This window comes from Gracilinanus agilis, chromosome 4 (genome assembly GCF_016433145.1).
Source record: "Gracilinanus agilis isolate LMUSP501 chromosome 4, AgileGrace, whole genome shotgun sequence".
Taxonomy (NCBI): Eukaryota; Metazoa; Chordata; class Mammalia; order Didelphimorphia; family Didelphidae; genus Gracilinanus; species Gracilinanus agilis.
The window spans coordinates 13037400-13050906 of record NC_058133.1 but is presented as its reverse complement, the minus strand read 5'-3'; positions in this window follow the sequence as shown (position 1 = coordinate 13050906).

The following is a 13507-nucleotide window of genomic DNA, read 5'->3' as shown; positions in this document are numbered from 1 at the left end:
TATTTTTTTTTCTCTCACAACAACCTTGGAAGGTAGGTTCTCTTATTCCAGATGAGCTAACTGAGGCCAGGAGAGTTTAAGTGACTTTACCACACGACGAATGTCTGAGGTAGGATTCAAACCCAGAGCTTTCTCATTCCAAGTACAAAAACTCTATCTCTGTTTTAGCACTGAGCTTAGACCAAGGGACCAGCCACGTCCTTTGAAAAGAAGCTGCTCTGTCATAATCAGGATGTATTAAGTTCTTCTATATGCCAAGGCCTGGACTGGGAGTAACTAGGTAGAGAAGTGCTGGGCTTAGAGCCAGGAAGACTCATCTCATTGACTTCCAGTTTGGCCTCAAGAGTGATACTCACCCATTTCCCTCAGTTTCCTCATCTATAAAATGTAAACCACTCTAGAAAATCCCATTTGGGGTGACAAAGAGTCAGACAAGACTGAAGTGACTGAACAACAATAAAGACTACTCAGTTCTTGGGATGTAAAGAAAGGCACAAATGTTGTCCTTGCCCTCAGGGAGCTCACATTCTAATGAGAGAGACGACATGCCACGAGCTTTTCACAAACAAGACCCCCACACTGTAAAGTGGATGGCATCTCAAAGGAAAAGGCACTTAGGAAGAAGGAGACTGGGAAAAGCTTCTTTTAGAAGGTGGGATTTTTTTTGAGCCTTGAGGGAAGTCAGACAGGCCAGGAAGCAGAGATGAAGAGGGAGGGCATTCCAGGCACTGAGGAAAGGCAGTAAAATACACACTCAGGAGATGGAAGGTCTTGTTGGAGTAACCATGCGTGAAGAGGCCAGTGTCGCTGGATCTTAGAGTTTCTGGAGGAGAAAGAGCTGTAAAAAGACTGTGAGAGGCAGAGAAGGACCAAGTTATTAAGGACTTTAACGAAATAAGATAAATAAATAATTTTATAAATAAATAAAATTTTAAAATTTTAAAAATAAATTAAAAATAAGATAAATAAATAAATAAGACAAACAAACAAACAAATAAATAAATAAGAGTTGCGATCGGGAAATAGGCTTTAAAAACACATTTAGCTAAAATTACAAGTCTGGAACACAGCAAGGGACTGAACACAGAGGACTCTCTCTAAGGGCAGTTGGGTTTTGAAGGAGTTGGAGAAGTCACAGCCACTGACCAGCTAGCCTGGGGATTTGGGATATTTCTGTGCCTTGAACAACATCTGCGACATCTCGACTAGCAAGATCTAGAAGTGCAGGTTGAGAATAGCTGTCTTGTTTGGTAGACAAGCAAGATGAGTCTCCCTGACTTCTCTGAGGATTTATTTGGCTGGTACTTGTGCTCTTAGACTAGCTGATACATTGGAGCTACTGATCAAGAACATCTGTGTAAGGGACAGCTGGGTAGCTCAGTGGATTGAGAGTCAGGCCTAGAGATGGGAGGTCCTGGGTTCAAATCTGACCTCATACACTTCCCAGCTGTGTGACCCTGGGCAAGTCACTTGACCCCCATGGCCCACCCTTACCACTCTTCCACCAAGGAGCCAATACACAGAAGTTAAGGGTTTTAAAAAAAATAAATAAAAATAAGAACATCTGCGTGAGATCCCATTATTCCCTTGTGTCCTGGCTGCCTGCCATAGTGTTGGTGTAGGGATTACCCAGACCTTTAACCCTGAATTGATCCCACAGGTGTTATGTGTCATCTGCCTATAGTTATTTAGAGTAGGGTGACCTCTCCCCACTTCTTTTACCCTTAAATTAGCTATTAAACTGTGTTTGTCTAACTTCCTCCTGTTTCAATCCACAACCCAAAGGGCTCACTGTCATTTAACAGGAAAACCCTGGCTGAGTTGGTCTGAAGGGCTTCCCAACTGTTACCAGCCATTCCCAAGTCCTGTATTTGTGTGTTTGGTGAGATTTCTAGTGCGTAACTGGGTGTCAAGCAATCACCCTTCACTCCTCCTTCATCCCTTTCCCCCTCTAGAAACCCCTGTGTGTTTATTTGCCCACTTCAGAGCTGATATTTGATCCTGGAGGTAATAGGGAACCACAGGAGTTTATAGAGCAGGAGCCTGGTGACTTGGACAGATCTGTCCTTTACAATTTGATCAATTTGATAACCGAGAGACTTGAGACGGTGAGACGAGGCATGAGAGCACAAAGGGGTGCATCAGGATGATGGAGGTGACAGAGGCTAGAAGGAGGAACAGAGGAGAGGTGTTCTAGAGGTAGATTATATGGGACTGGGTAATAGATTGTATTTAAGGTGTGAGGTAAGAGAGTAAAGAGACAAGAATAATGCCCAGGTTTCAGATACTTCTAGCTGTGTGACCCTGGACAAGTCACTTAACCTCCACTGCCTAGCCCTTACCACTATTCTGCCTCAGAATCAATGCCCAGTATTCATTCTAAGACAGAAGGCATGAGTTTTTTTTTTAAGAAAAATGCCTAGTTTTGAGCTTGGGGGACTGGCAGAATGGCGCCCTCCTTGACAGTAATGAGCAAGTTAGAAAGAAGGGAGGGCTTGAGGGAAAAATCTAAGGATTTCCGTTTGGGACATGTTGAGTTTAAAATGTCTATGGGGCATCCAGCCTGAGATGGCCAAAAGGCAGCCGATGATATAGCATTGGAGGTCAGGAGACAGGTTAGGGCTGGACAACTAGATCTGAGAATCATCTGTGTGGAGATGGTCATTGAAATCATGGGAACGGATGAGACCATCGAGCAAAAATAACATAGAAGAGAAAGAGAAGAGGGCCCAGAACCAAGGCCCGGGTGACACCCATAGTGAGCAGACATGACCTGGCTAAAGATCCATGGAAGGGGAGGGATAAGGAGTGGTCAGACAGGTAAAAAGAGAGCAAAGAAGAAAGGTGGGGTCACCAGAACCTGGAGAGAGGAGAGGAGCCAGGAGAAAAGGGTGAGTGGCCACGGCTTGCCTCAACTCTTGGCTCTTGCTGGAAAATCAGGGCATCGCTTGTCCTCTCTGCATAGCTTTTCAAAGCTCATCCATGTTCTTAAAAGAGCCTGAAGAGCATCTCGGCAATCAAGATGGTGGTTTGTTCAGTACCTGAATGCAGTTTGGCCGGATAGTGACTTGAACTCACCAGAGCAGCCGTGTGCTTTCTTATTAGTTAATCTCTAATCTTGGCTTTCAGCTCCCTGGTAAGCCCTCCTCTCCCTGAAAAGAGAAACAGGCACAAAAGAAAAATGGGATAATTCTCCTTCTCTACCCAAGCTGGGGTCCTCTGCCTCCTCTGACCTTGCCCATAAGGCTAGCAAAACGAAGTCCAAACCAAACTGGACAGAACCTCCAAGTTGTCATCATCTGCTACTATTCTTACAGGAATGTGGGCATTTTTAGTATTTGTTTGAGTTCTCTGCCACCTGCCTACTTTCTGTATCTAGAAGCAGCTGGTAGCTCAGTGGATAGAGCATTGGGTCTGAAGTCGGGATGACCTGAGTTTAAATCCAGCTTCAGATACTTACCAGCTATGTGACTCAGTAAGTTCCTTCTGTTTGCCTCAGTTTCCTCAAATGCAATATTCAGATAATAATAATACCTACCTCACAGGACTTGTGAAACTCAAATGAGATAATATTTTTTAAGGCACTTAATGTAGTGCCTGGCACACAGTAGGCTGCATATAAACACTTATACCCTTCCCCTACCTGTCTTGGTGGAGTGTTCTCTGGACCTCTGGCCCACTCTCTTCCCTATTAGAATGATTTCTGTTATCTTTAGATTTGCATTTTGGGGAGCTGCCCTTCCCTCTTGGGTCCACTTCTCCCCAGGAGAGTCTCAGGCGGTAGCTTTTCCCCTTATGCTGCTCTCCCTAAATCTAGCAAGAAAGCAAGATTACATCTGGTTTTCTCTTCCTTTTCCTTTAAGGAATGTTTTCTAGATTCTGCTCCTTTACAAAGCTATCCCTTCCTGGGATTGCTTTTGCCATAACAAGATATAGTTAGATAAAACAAACCAACATCTTGCTCGTTTCTGCCCATGTTTGGCTAACTCTGTGCATCTGGTCTTGGCATAGGCAAAAGAGAATGGGATGAGGTATGCAAACGTGGGGTTAGAGGATGAAGGGAGGGGCTCAGAAGAGAGAAGTTTGATGGGATGGAGAAGAGTCGAAGGAGCTCACTAAATCACTTCTTGTCAAGAAGTCAGATGCCAAATCTTCAGATGTCAATGGGGGATGCCCAAGGCACCATCTTGAAGAATTTGGGACTTGGGGACCAGTGGATGGAGAGCCAGGCCTAGAGATGAGAGGCCCTAGGTTCAAGTCTGACCTCAGACACTTCCTAGCTGAGTGACCCTGAGAGAGTCCCAATCCTCCTCGCCTAGCTCTTACTGCTCTTCTGCCTCAGAACCAATATCAATGTTGATTCTAAGATAGAAGCTGAGGGTTTAAAAGAAGAAGGAAAAAAAAGAATTCAGGCCTTGGAGTCAGAGACAACTGAGTTCAAATCTGGTCTTGGATGTTTATCAATCACTTAACCCTTCCTAGCCTGGGATGGTTGTGAGGATCAAGTTGGATAGCATGAATGGCTCTTTGCTAAGCTTCAGGCACTTCTAATTGCAGTCTCTTATCATGGCAGTTGAGGGCTCAGGTCAAGAGCACAAGATATGGAGTATCTTTGGGAGATGGGATTCATGGGCTCAATCCAAGTAGAGAATAAGGATGACTGAGGAGTTTCCGGGAAGATGGCGGCTTAGACGGAGAGAATAAGGATGACCAAGCTTGGGGTGGGGGGCAAAAAAGAAGGGAGATGAGCCCGGAGAAGTTTATACTCAGGTGAATTCAGTTCTGTTTGATTACTTTCCCGGGGATATGCAGAGGACTGGTATTAGATAATGAGGAATCGCCCATGCTGCTAAGAGGAAAGGGGGCTGGAATTCAAAGTGAGGCTGACTCCTCAATGCAATGTACACTTAGCCCTTAATGGATGTGTCAGCCAGTTGAAAAGCTTTAGAGAAGAAAGAAAGAAGAAAAGAGAGGCAAAGACAGTCCCTGCCCTCAAGGAGCTCACGATCTCTTCATCATGGTGGACAAGGGGCCCTCAGGACCGGGCCAGATGCAAGGAAGGAGTGATGAGACTTGGGCTGAGTGTGGCAACTTGGGCAACTGGGTGTAGTAGCTGGGGGATTAAGGCTTGGCTTTGTGTGGTAAGGTGAGTTGGCAGATGGCTGCCAAGTGAGCCTAGCTGACCAGTTGTTGGGGATATTACAGAAGGGATTCTTGTTCAGGCTGGAGTAGTGGCATGGTCTCCATCCCTCTTGAGATCCCTTCCACTGATGGGACTCTCCACTTCCATGATTGGCCAAATCACCTGGAAAATAACACTTTGGAGAGGGAAGTCCACTGAGAAATCCCTCTAGAGAAGAGAGACAACAATGTTAGCATCAGTTTGAGTTAGATCATGAGGCATTGACTTGTAATAGTCATTTCTATTTCAGAAAGTGGAAGCAGAATTATTTTTGATCTGATTCTAAAAATTAGTTGGATAATGAAGCAGAAACAATGAAGCAAAAAATCTTGAGTTCATGGATGGGGAGTCAAGTAGTAGGCATAGCATATACATGTACATGTGAGTTGTATATGTGTATGGGGGGGTTGTACATACACATACATTTCTTTTTTTTTTCCTAAACCCTTACCTTCCATCTTGGAGTCAATACTATGTACTGGCTCCAAGGCAGAAGAGTGGTAAGGGCTAAGCAATGGGGGTTAAGTGACTTGCCCAGGGTCACACAGCTAGGAAGTGTCTGGGGCCGAATTTGAACCTAGGACCTCCCATCTCTGGGCCTGACTCTCAATCCACTGAGCTACCCAGCTGCCCCTCACGCAGATGTTCTAATGTATCAGCTAGTCCAAGAGCACAGGTACCAGCCAAATAAATCCTCAGAAAAGTCAGGGAGACTCATCTTGTGTGTCCACCAAACAAGACAGCTATTCTCAACCTGGCTCTCAATCGACTGAGCTACCCAGCTGCCCCTCCCCCCACCCATTTTTCTAATAATCTTCTTGGAAAATAAGGAAAGACTGCCCAGACCTAGAAGTCCTGAACCTTTTCTATTGGTGCTGACCCAGCCCTTCTCCTACTCCCCAGGGAGGAAGAAAGGTGGCAGTTCCCCTCAGAGTTATCTAGGTCAGATGAGATCTTAGATCATATCTATCCCAGCAACCTGCAAGCCATGTCTATCCTTCTAGATACCCCCCTCGCCCATGCCATATGTTCTACTTCTATCTGACTGGTCTTAGTTTTATAGGAATTTGGGGTAGAAATACTTTTCAATAGTTTTTTATTTCTCTGAATATGAATGGAGGTTTTTTTGTTTGTTTTTGTTTTTGTTTTGTTTTGTTTTTACATTTTTAAATACTTAACTTCTGTGTATTGGCTCCTAGGTGGAAGAGTGGTAAGGGTGGGCCATGGGGGTCAAGTGACTTGCCCAGGGTCACACAGCTGGGAAGTGTCTGAGGCTGGATTTGAACCCAGGACCTCCTGTCTCTAGGCCTGACTCTCAATCCACTGAGCTACCCAGCTGCCCCTGGCTTTTTTTTTTTTTTTTAAATTCAAGATTCTCCTCCAAACATCTTTGCTTAAAATGCTAGAATAACCCAGGAAAGATTTAATTGAAAAAATAATTTTCCCTTATTGAATAATGTTTAACGTCAATGATCTGTCATTTGCTTATTAATGTTGTCATCTTTTGACAGTGAAATGAAAGCTCTTGGAACACTGAGAGGTGAAAGGAATTGCTTAATAGATCTTTGTTGACTAACTGATCACTTGATATGATTAACTGCATGATAATTCTTTGGTCTTTCATCATAAGGACTTTTTAATATAGTCCTTTGATTTTGAAAGGATTTGGCTTATCCGTCCTATCTTCACAGACTCTCAGAATCAGAAGGGACCTTTGAGGCTGCCTCATTTTAATACAGGTGTGACTACAAAGTAAGGAGAACAGTGGTGGCTTTATCCACCAGCCTTGAATTTGGGCATCCAAAAGAACGTGGAATTTCAAAGGCATTACCTTAGGAGGTTATCCCCTTCCTTCAAAGATACTGTTACTACTCAGAACATTTTCGCAGCTTCTCTTTTGGAATTGTTTTCAGAACCAGTTGAAAGTAAATCTCCTTCTTTTCTCGGCCCCCTTCTCCCTCGAAATGAATCCCCAAAGGTAGTCGCCAGCTCCAGGACCCATCTTATTCCCCCGACTTTGGGCCGCTGCCAATAATTCCAGTCCACTCTAAAATAAGAAAGGTTCGCCACCACGGAGAATACTCCCGGTGATGAGCGGAGGCTTTGAAGGCTTTCCCAAGTCCTTCGGCATCCCAGTAACATCATTAGAATATGCATATGTCCTTCCTAAAGGGGCCAATCCTCATTTGAATGTATAAACTCCAGTGCCCGCAACAAAAAACGAGTCCCTTTGTTAGAGCCCAACAGCCACGGTAGAAAAAATGGAGGAAGTTGAAGCTCAAGGTCACATAGACAAATAGAGACCAAACAAGCAAGTTTCTTGCTTTCTTTGTGCACCGGAAGAACCTTTCTCAAGTCACTTGCCTTCTCCATGAGGGGGGAGGGGAGGGAGGGCGGGAGACAATTTGGAACTCCAAAATGCAAAAAAAGGCTAAAAAAATGTTTTCCGTGCAATAGGCAAAAACCAAAACATGAACAGAAAGTGGCTCCGTGTCACTGCTGCACGTTTTCACGAGGGATTATTTCCCCCCTTAAAAAAAAAAATAGTCCAGGCATTTCCAGCTTGGAAGGGATTTTTGCATAGCGCCCGGCCCCTGGCAAGCTGGTGGCATATAGTTGGCAGCCCTCAATGAGTCCACTTTGAATGAGTATTGTCAGCCAACATACATTTCCCCTCCAGGTTCAATTAAAATCTTGTTCCAAACAGTGTGTTCCCTCTTCTTAGCCCTTTGTCAGGGCTCACCTTCCATCTTTGTTCTGAACAGCTTTATATATTGCAAAACACCGACTTGGCTCCCTCCTCGTGCACAGCACAATAAGGAAAGGCAGGTGGACAAGATTTATTTGTCCCGGAAAGATTCCATGAAATGGTGACCTCCTGGCTGGGGGCTGTCATTGTTTGAATCCAACACAATGGATTGTGTGAGCAGGACCGCAAATTACTCTCCGGTGGGGCCTTCCTTTACTTCTCCATATTGGGTTTGGAATTTGGCAATCACGAACATCCTAGTCCAAAAGGTAAATCCGATAATCACCAAAATACCCTTTGGGGAGCAGCTAGGTGGCTCAGTGGATAGTGGAGGCAGGAGGCCCTTCAGACGCCTTCCAGCTGTGTGACCTTGGGCAAGTCACTCGCCACCCCCCAAACCTCCATTAACTGGCACTTGAGACTTTTCTGCCTCAGAACCAGGATAGAGTATTTCCAATTTAAGAGGGGATGTAAGGATTTTTTCTTTTAAAGGTTGTGTATGTCTGTGCGTAATAAGGCAGTAGAACTCGGTGGGAAAAAAATACTCCTCATTTTGGAGTGGGGAAAGACTCGGTCCATATGGAGGCTCTAACCCTGATTAGCCTCTGACCTTGGGCAAGTAAGCTTATATCCCCCTTCCTCAGCTGAAAAATGGGGCTTAGGAGAAACTCCTTTATGTGCCTCCGAGGGTGGTTTGGAAGAAAGTGCTGGCTAAAAGTTTATTTCTAGGATTAGAATTCTTCTTTACAATAGACTTTCTTTCCTTTTGTCATTTCAGGGACATTCTAAGCAGATCAAACAAACCCATCTCCCTTGGAGCAGGCTAAGGGAGGCAGGAGTGTTGCTGGCAATGGAGAGACCTGATCTCACATTTTTGGAAGAACAGACATCAGAGAGCAAAGGGTTTGGAATGTGAAGAATGCACTTCCTTCGGGGAATCCTAGTTAAGTCCCAATCCCGGCATCCCTTCTGGCAATCATTTCTTACCTTTTTCTTACTTTGTAAGGGAAAATGGGAAGTTGGTGGAGAGCATGGAACCCTGGGAATAAATCCTGCCCCAGAGGATGAAATTACCCAGACAGAAAAGTAAAAGGTTACTAAAAGGTTAGGTGCTGCAGTGGAGAGAGGACTACAAGCCAGTCAGGAAGATCTGAGTTCAAGACCAGGCTCCTGGGAATAACATCTTTCAGCCTTAGTTCCCTCATCTGTAAAATGGGTACAATAATAGCACCTACCTCACAGCGTTGTGGTAATGATCAAATGGGATAACCTATGGGAAGTGCTTTGTAAACTCTACAGTTTCTACCTCTGAATGCTAGTTATTATTGCTAAAGAAAGGAGTTGGGGTATTGGAGGCAGGGCCAGATCTTGAACGTGAAGACCCTGATCCTGTCTTGCCTGCTGTTACAGATTTACTCAGCCTCTCAGAATCTGTTCCCTTGTCTGGAAAGTGAAGGGGTTGGCCTTGAAGATGATCTGTGGGGTTTTCCTTCAGCTCTATTTGCTGTGACTCCCTGAAAATCAAATCTAAGGGGGGGGGGGGGGAGGAGGAGGTTGGAGGCAGAGCAGGAAACCAGGCTCAAAGAAAAGCTTGAGGGAAGCAGCAGACCCAACTGTATAGTTACACACTGAAGGAAAAAGAGGACAGCCTGGCCATGGGCCACTGGCAAAAGCCCTGGATTCTGAAGCAGGCTGGATGTTCATTTAAGCCACTGACTCTGTTCCTGGCTAGCTTTGGGACTCTGTGTGAAGAAATGCTTAGTTTTTTTAAAAATTCAATCTGCCATTAAAGACAGCCTTCAAGATCAGTGCGATCGACTTAGCTTGCTCAGGAACTCTTTCGGTTTTAGTTAACTCATTCCAACACAAAGGATCAATCATTTTTCAGTTACCCTTTCTGGATCCCCAACAGGATGCTCATTCCTTTTCCCTCTCATATGGGCTTTGTATGTGGAATCTATTTTCTGGCTTACACATTTTCATTTTTCAGTATTTCATAAGGCCTGGCCAGATTTTTTTCTTACTAGTCTTAATCCCCTTTATTATATTCAATTACATGAATATGCCAGGATTTATTTAACCATTCCCCTACGGTTATCCATTTAGTTTGCTTCCAAATTGCTTTGTTCACAAATACATATTATGTATATATATATAAACATTTCTTTAAATCTTTAGTCAGATAGTTGTTTTTTTTTAAATAACACTTTCAAGATAGATTCCCCAAAATATGCAATAAAAGTTCATGTAGGTAAAGCCTTATACTGTGGTTCAAAAAATTAATTTCAGGGGCAGCTCAATCTGTAGATTGAGTCAGCCCAGGAGTTGGGAGGTCCTGGGTTCAAATTTGACCTCAGTTACTTCCTAGGCATATGACCCTGATCAAGTCACTTGACCCCCATTGCCCACCCTTACCACTCTTCTGCCTTGGAACCAATACACAGTATTGAGTCTAAGATGGAAGGTGGGGGTTTTTAAAAAATAAAAATAAAAATAAAAATAAAAGTCATTGTCGGGACTTGTCTGACCAGACAAGGATGGAGGCTGGTCACAGAGCAAGAGCAAGGGAGTAAGGGTTTATTTAAAAAAATTAATTTCACAAGTAGGCAGTAGACACGGCTAGATAATAACGCCAATGAAAAACATAGGAAGACGGCTCTAGAATACAGGTTCTTCAGTCAGCTAGATAGCACAGGGATAGAACACCAGGCTCAGAAGAGACCTCATATCTAGACTAAGACCCTGGATAAGTCACTTAACCCCTTTTGCCTAGTTTGTGCCCTTGAGACAGAAAGTAAGGATTTAGAGGGGAATAAAAAGAATACAAGTTCTTAACCTGGGGTCTATGACCTTGTTTTTAATTTTTGGACACTTTTTAAGATTTGCATTCAAATTTATTTTAATATAATTGGCTTCCTTTTTAATCCTACAGGTTTTATGCATTTGAAAATATTATTCTGAGTCCCGAAGGGTTTTTTTTAAAGGATTTCTTAAAAAGGTTGCCAAAGGGGTTTATGATTAAAAACTGGTGTATCTCCTCCTGCCTGCAAACGTAGTATGAAAGCACACAGTGTGAAATGGTCTGGATCTTTAATTAAAAGAAACCTTTGTTAAGTGCCTACTTCAACTTCACTTAAGATCTTGTGCTTGGTGCTAAGGAGCCCCCAGCCACAGAGAGTTTCTATTTTAACGTGGGGAGAGGCTTAAGGCATATTCACAAACAGTTCGAGCCACTGATTTCTGGGAGGATTGTGAAGGAAACAGAAGGGTCATCGAGGAAGGCTTCCGGGAGAAGGCGACATCTGAGCTGAGCCTGGATGAAGGACAAGAATTCTCAGGGTTAGAGTGTGCGAGCATTCAAGCCAGGGGCCAGTGGTCGGTAACCTTAACCAGCTGGCTCTCCAGTTTAGTTGGAAGAAAACATTCAGGTTTGCAAAATGGATTTCCCATCAAAACAGCCCTGGGAGATTAGAGGTGCCAGCATTATCCTCCCCCTTTTCCAGCTGAAGTTGCTAAGGCTCTAAAACCTTTGGTGCTTTCCTCATTGCGGTATCACGTGCTACCTGGCTAGCAGGATTCAAACTCTATGTTCTAAGATTTCTTCCAGCTCTAATATCTATTTCGGTTCTGAAATTCTATGGTCTAACATTCTGCTCCAAAAAATTTCCATTCAGTCTATTAGCAGACATTTGCTCAGTACCCAATGAAACTCCATTCCCTGCCCTCAAGGGGCTTATATTCTATTGAAGGATTCTCTCTGTCTCTGTCTCTGTTTCTGTCTCTAGCTCTGTCTCTCCCTCCCTCCCTCCTGCCTGTCTACCTGTCTGTGTGTCATAGGCATGCAGAAACTACATGAAAGAAAAATAAGGTACTTTTTAAAAAAGATTTAAATACTTCATTCATTCATTTATTCATTCATTCATTCATTCATTTATTTATTTATTTATTCATTCATTCATTTATTTGTTTATTTATTTATTTATTTTTTAAACCCTTACTTTCCGCCTTGGAGTCAATACTGTGTATTGGCTCCAAGGCAGAAGAGTGGTAAGGGCTAGGCAATGGGGGTCAAGTGACTTGCCCAGGGTCACACAGCTGAGAAGTGGCTGAGGCCAGATTTTGAACCCAGGACCTCCCGTCTCTAGGCCTGACTCTCATTCCACTGAGCTACCCAGCTGCCCCCTAAATAGTTTATTTTTTTAGAAAAATTTCCCATGGTTCCATGATTCATGTTTTTACTTTCCCCTTCACCCCCTTTCGCCCTCCCCCCCCCCCCATATCCAACGCACATTTTCACTGCTTTTAACCTGTGCCATCAGTCAGGACTTGAAAAAGAAGGTACTTTTAGGAGAAACCCATTTGCAGTTAGAATGTAGAAGGGGACCTTTTGTGTGGACATTCCAGGTTCTAAGGTTTCTAAAGACCCTCCCCGACTCGGACGTTCCCTGCACTCTTTACCCCGGTGGCCCCCTTCCTCCGATGGGGGAGTTCCGCCCGGAGCCAGTGACCTTGGCTTCCTGGATGTTCCAAGAACCAGACACTCCATCTCTCGCTCGGGCCGGTGGTTTAGATCGTCCCCATCCCTCCATGCTCTTCCTCCTCCTCTCGGCTTCCTTTCTGTTCCACCTCCTCCTTCTCCAGGAAGCCTTCCTGGACTCTTCTTAACTCTAATGCCTGCTTTCCTTCAGGTAGCGATTTCCTATTTATCCTGTATATAATTTGCCTTGCATACGGCCTGCCCCATTAGACTGCGAGCTCTTCGCCTCTCGGTGTATCCCCGGGCTGAGGACAGCGTCTGGCCCACCGTAGAGGGTGAATACGTGTTTGTGGGTAGATTTTAAGGAAAGCGCCCGGGCCCACCTCAGCTTCCATGGCTCGGAGGATTTGCTCCCTTCCCCCTCCCCCTCCCCCTTCTCCTTCTCCCCTCGCCCCTCCTCCCCCTCTCCGCAATTCCCTTTCCCGGGCCCTCTTCCTCCCTTAGAAAGTTAGCTCGCGGAGGGCAGGGCTTCACTCCAATTTGTATTCCAAGCTCTTAGCGCGGTTCCCGGCGCTTGGCTAACGCTGACTCAGGAGATCCCTTTCATGGAGTTACTCCGACCCTGCGGAGCTCCAACCGCCCAATTTGGAGGGTCTCTCCCACCCCTGACCTTCGGGGGCCCACAGCCCCTCCCCCCTCTGACACTGTCCAGCCTCCGGGGGCTTCCAGGTCGGACTTGCTAGCTCCTAAGATGCTCTTCCCCTCGGATCGGCTCTGCTCCCAGGTAGGCCCCTCCCTCGGACATCCTGGGTCCCCAGGACTGGAGGCCGAGGCCGAGGGGCCAGTGGAAAGGGGGCAGAGAGCGAGGGGCAGGGGCAGAGCGGCCGAGGCACGTCTCTCCCCTTCCTTCGGCAGGCTTTGGCACAGGTGTGAGGCTGAGCTGCCCGGGGGCGCTCTCCCTGCTCTTCCAGGTCTCCTTGCGGCCGGGGGGTAGGGGGTGGGGTTGGGGGCGCGGGGGGCCGGGCCGGGAGGAGGCGGGGGCGGGGCGGTCCCTCCCCCCCCCCCCCCTCCCCCCCCCCCCCCCCCCCCCCCCCCCCGC